Raw genomic sequence first — 5,978 nt, 5'->3', positions numbered from 1 at the left:
GACTAAACCCAGACCCAGCAGTCCTCCACTATATATTTGTTAGGGACTTCATATCAGTTGCTGTATGCTGCCTGGTTGGTGAGACAGTATCTGAGAGATCTCAAGGGTCGAGGTTAATTGAGACTTCCTACAGGTTTGTCCTCTTCCTCAGCTTCTTCCAGCTTTCCCCTAATTCACCCACAGGACTCAGCAGCTTCTGTCCATTGGTACCATGCAAATATCTACATCTGACTCTTTCAGCTGCTAGTTGGGTCTTTAGGAGGGCAGTCATGCTAGATTCCTTTTTGTGAGTGTTCCATAGCCTCAGTAATAGTGTCAGGCCTTAGGTCCTGTTCTTGAGCTGGGTCCCACTTTGGGACTGTCACTGGACCTTTTTTTCCTCAGGCTCCTCTCCATTTCCATCCCTGTAATTCTTTCAGACAGGAACAAATATGGATCAGAATTGTGACTGTGGGGTGGCCCACCTCCCTCATTTGATGCCCTGTCTTTCTACTTAACGTAGGATATACAAGTTCCCTCTCCCTACTTTCCACTATTTCATCTAAGGTTCTTCCCTTTGTGTCTTGGGAGTCTCTCACCTCCTGGAACATTCTGGAAGCCCGCCCCCCCCACCAACCTCAACCTCCTGAGGTTGCCTGTTTTGATACTTTCTGCTGGTCACCATGGCTTCAGTGCTTTTCCCTCACCCATACCAGACCAGGATCTCCTCTCCTCCCCCATACACCACTCATGTCCACTTTCCCTCACAGTTCCCTCACTCCCTCCCCACTTGTGATTGCTTTCTTCTCTCTCCAAAGTAGGACTGAGGCATCCTCCCTTGAGCATGTTGCAGTAAATCTCTCCATTTCAAATATGCCCCAGCAATGAAAACATGGCTCAATTAATATAAATACAAGCTGTTCACCTAGATTAGGCAGATCTACTGCTACAGTGTCATCTTCCACATCTATGAGACCTCTTATAACTTACAGAATCTCCAGGACATGTGATTCTGCTCCACTTTTCCTCTTCCTCCTCCTTCGCGTCCTCTCCCCCTTCCATTTTCTCCTTCTTCTCTTTTTTTCTACCCTCCTCTCCACCTTCCCTTTTATCTGCCCAATCATCAGCTCTCCTTTATTTTACAAATTAAGGTGGGAAGCAGATTTACAGGAAGTCACCTGAGTGCTGACTCATTCCTTGTTTGCAGCCACTCACAGGAGAACAAAATTAACATCAAATATAATTACTCACAGGGCTATCTACAACATTGGCATTTCAGCTTGTTAAACTTTTGAGTTCTGTAGACTGTATCTAGGGTTTTCTGTATTTTTTTTTCTTACTAATATCCAATTATCCTAGAGTGCATACCATGCATGTCCTTTTGGGTCTGAGTTACCTCACTCAGGATAATTTCTAGATCCATCCATTTGCCTACAAAATTCGGGATGTATTCATTCTTAGTAACTGAGTAGTATTCCATTGTATAAGTGAGCCACATTTTCTGTATCAATTCTTCAACGTGGGACTTCTAGGTTGTTTCCAGCTTCTGGCTATCACAAATAAGGCTGCTACAAACATAGAGGAACATGTGCCCTGTGACATGGTGGGGCATCTTTTGGAAATATTCCCAAGAGTGGTATAGCTGGGTCTTCAGGTAGATTTATTTGCAATTTTCTAAAGAAACTGCAGATTGATTTCCAGAGTGGTTATACTAGTTTGAAATACCACCAGTAATGGAGGAGTGTTCCTCTTTCTCCATATCCTCTCCAACATGTGTTGTTACCTGAGGCCTTAATCTTAGCCATTCTGATTGGTGTAAGGTAGAATCTCAGGGTCATTTTGATTTGCATTTCTCTGATCACTATGGACTTTGAACCTTTCTTTAGGTGCTTCTCAGCCATTTATGAATCCTCAGTTGTGAAAACTCAATTTAAATTTTTTGATTGGGTTTCTTGCTTTCTTAGTGATTAACTTCTTGAGTACTTTATGTCTTTTAGATATTAGCCCTGTATCAGATGTGGGGTTGGTGAAGAATTTTTCTCAATCTATAGGTTGCTGATTTGTCTTATTGACTATATCCTTTGTATTACAGAAGCTTTCCAGTTTCATGAGGTCCCATTTAGCAATTCTTGATCTTAGACCATGAGCCTTTGAAGTTCTGTTTAGGAAGTTTCCCCCTGTGTCAATGAGGTCAAGGCTCTTTCTTACTTTCTCTTCTATTAGATTCAGTGTATCTGGTTTCATATTAAGGTCCTTGATCCACAGGGACTTGAGCTTTATACAAGGTGAGAAATATGGGTCTAATTTCATTCTTCTTCATACAGACAATCATCCAGTTAGACCAGCACCATTTTGAAGACACTTTCTATTTTCCACTGTATAATTTTGGCATCTTTGCCAAAGGTCCAATATCTGTAAGTGTGTGGTTTTACTTCTGGCTCTTCAATTCATTTCCATTGATCAACCTGTCTGTCTCTGTACCAGTACCATACAGTTTTAATCACTATTGCTCTGTAATACAGCTTGAGGTCAGGGATGGTGTTTCCCCTAGCTGTACTTTTATTGTTAAGAATTTCTCTTTTTTGGTTGGTCCCTTGTGTGGTTTAGGTATCAGAGTAATTGTGGCTTCATAGAACGAGTTAGGTAGTGTTCCTTCTCTTTTTATTTTATGGAATAGTTTGAGGAAAATTAGTTTCAGGTCTTCTTTGAAGGTCTGGACGAATTCTGCAATAAATCCATCTGGCCCTGGCTTTTTTTGGGGGGGGGTGGGGGGGAGGTATTTAATGACTTCTAATTCTTTGTCCAATGTGGGCCCGTTTAGATAGTTTACCTGCTCTTGACTTAAACTTGGTATGTGGCATCTGTCTAGAAAACCATTCATTTCATCTAGATTTTGCAGTTTTGTTGAGTATGGCTTTTATAGTAGGATCTGATGATTTTTTTTTTTTTTTGGATTCCCTGCATTTCTGTTGATATGTCCTCTCCCTTTTCATTTCTGATTTTGTTGATTTGGATACTGCCTCTAGGCCCTTTAATTAGTTTGGCTAGGGGTTTATCTATTTTGATGATTCTCTCAAAGAACTAGCTTTTGGTTTTGCTGATTCTTTATATTGTTTTCTTTGTTTCTATTTGGCTGATTTTGGCCCTGAGTTTGACTATTTCCTGCCTTCTATGCTTCTTGGGTGAGTTTGCTTCTTTTTGTTCTAGAGCTCTCAGGTATGTTGTTAAGTTGTTAGTGTAAGATCGCTCCAGTTTTTTGTTTGTTTGTTTGTTTGTTTGTTTTGTTTTTAACCAGGGTACTTAGTGCTATGAACTTTACTCTGAGCAATGGCTTTTATTGTGTACCATAAGTTTCATTATGATGTGTCAAAATTTCCATTATATTCCCAGAAGTCTTTAATTTCTTTCTTTATTTCTTCCATGACCAAGTCACCACTGAGTAAAGAGTAGTTCAGTTTCCATGAGTATGTGGGCTTTCTGTAGGTTTTGCTGTTATTGAAGACCAGCCTTAGGCCATGGTGATCTGATAGAATCCATGTATTATTTCAATCTTCTTGTATTGGTTGAAGGTTGTTTTGTGACCAATTATATAGTTGATTTTGGAGAAGGTACCATGAGGTGCTGAGAAGAAGTTGTATTCTTTTGTTTTAGGGTGAAATGTTCTGTAGATATCTGTTAAATATATTGGGTTCATAACCTCTCTTAGTTTCACTGTATCTTTGTTCAGTTTCTGTTTCAATGACCTGTGCATTGGTGAGAGTGGATTGTTGAGATCTCCCACTATTTTTGTCTGTTTTGAGCTTTATTGGATGCTTTTGCATTTTGGGCATAGAAGTTCAGAATTGAAACTTTGCTTGGTGGATTTCCCCCTTGATAGTATCACTTGACAACGTTTGGTTGACAGTCTATGTTATTGGATATTAGGATAGCAACTCATGCTTGTTTCCTGGGACCATTTGCTTGGAAGACCTTTTTTCATCCTTTTACTCTGAGATAGTTTCTGTGTTCGTTATGAAGCAAAATGATGCAGCAAAATGATGGACCTTGTTTTCATATCCAGTCTGTTAGCTCATGACTTTTTATAGGTGACTTGAGTTCATTAATATTAAGAGATATTAAAAAGTGATGACTGTTGGTTCCTGACATGTTTATTTTTGTAGCTGAATTTATGTGCTTATGGCTTCTTGCTTTTGGCTTTGTTGTGAGATGCTTAATATCTTGTCCTTTGTTTGGTGCAAGCACCATCTTTATGTTGGAGTTTTCCTTCCAGGATCCTCTGTAGGACTAGATTGGTAGATAGATACTGTTTGAATTTGGTTTTGTCCTAGAATAGTTTGTTAGCTCCAACTATATTGATTGAGAGTTTTGCTGGGTATAATAGTCTGGGCCTGCATTTCTGTTCTCTTAGTGTCTATATGGCCTCTGACCAGGCTCTTCTGGCTTTTATAGTCTTTGTTGAGAAGTCTGGTGTAATTCTGATAGTTCTACCTTTGTATGTTACTTGACCCTTTTCCCTTGCAGCTTTTAATATTCTTTCTTTGTTCTGTGCATTTACTGTTTTTATAATTATGTGATGAGAGAATTTTTTCCGGTCCTATTTATTTGGTGTTCTATAGACTTCTTGTACCTTTAAGGTCATCTCCTTCTTTAGGTTGGGGAAGTTTTCTTCTACAATGTTATTGAAGACATTTTCAGATTCTTTACACTGATAATCTTCATTCTCCTCTATTCCAATTATTCTTAGATTTGGCCTTTTCATTGTGCCCTGAATTTCCTGGCTGATTTGGGTTACGAGTTTTTTATGTTTTTAATTTTCTTTGACAAGTTGTGTCAGTCTCTTCTATGGTATCTTCTACACCTGAAATTCTCTCTATCTTTGTATTCTGTTGGTAAAACTTACATCTGTAATTCCTGACCTCTTTCCTAGGTTTTCCATTTCCAGGATTGTCTTCATTTGTGTTCTCTTCATTTTTTCAATGTCCACTTTTAGGTCTTGGATCACTTTATTCAATTCCTTCACCTGTTTTCACATCCTTTATTTCTTTCAGTAAGTTATTAATATCCTACTTAAAGGACTCTATTATATTCATGAGATAGGATTTTAGGAAAGATTCATGCTTTTCAGGTGTGTTGGTGTATTCCGTACTTGCTGTGGTGGGAGAACTGGGTTCTGATGATGCCCACATATTTTGGCTTCTGCTGCTTATGTTCTTGTGCTTGCCTTTTGCTCTGGATATCCCTGATGTTTGTTGGTCTTGGTGACTGTCTGGAGTCTGCCTCTTTTTTTCCCTGGGTTGTTTCAGGTTTCTTGGTAGGTCTGTGGCCCTGGCTGTAGCAGACTCCCTGTGGGACCTTCCAACTTGAGGCTCTTCACAGGGGCAGAGAACCTGCTGATCTGTTATCCTGGCTGCAGTAAATCTCTTGAGAGGTCTTCAGACTAATGGGGCTTCAGTGGAACAGTCAGGCTGTTGTCCAACTGCTCTGAGTGTAGTTGATCCTCTACTGCACTGAGTGCAGTGGGTCCTCAACTCCTCAACTGCTCAGAGTGCAGTAGGTTCTTGAGAATGTTTCTGGATATGGTGTCTTCATAGGAGCAAACCAACCAGGACTCTGCCTCAGCAGAGAGAACAGGGCAGGGGGTGGAGGGATGGTGGTTTTCAGGAGGGCAGGGGTGTTGTTGAGTCCACCAGGCTCCCAGCAGCAGTCCCAGTAATGGGGGCTGGGGTTGAGGGGGTAGGGGGCATGTTCTTACCAACTTCTCTGGGTGCAGCAGGTCCTCTAGCATTTGTCTGGATATAGTGTCTTGGTGGGAACAAACAAACTAGGAGTTTGTCCCCGCAGACTCCTAGGGCAGAAGGGGTGGAAGGGACAGAAGGGAAATTTAATTCTTTTTTTTTCCTTTTTTTTAAAAAAAATTATTTATTTTTTATTTATTTATTATTATTTTTATTTTTATTACATCTTTTCCTCAATTACATTTCCAATGCTATCCCAAAAGT

This window comes from Mus caroli, chromosome X (assembly GCF_900094665.2).
Source record: "Mus caroli chromosome X, CAROLI_EIJ_v1.1, whole genome shotgun sequence".
NCBI classification, from domain to species: domain Eukaryota; kingdom Metazoa; phylum Chordata; class Mammalia; order Rodentia; family Muridae; genus Mus; species Mus caroli.
This window is presented reverse-complemented; position numbering follows the sequence as displayed.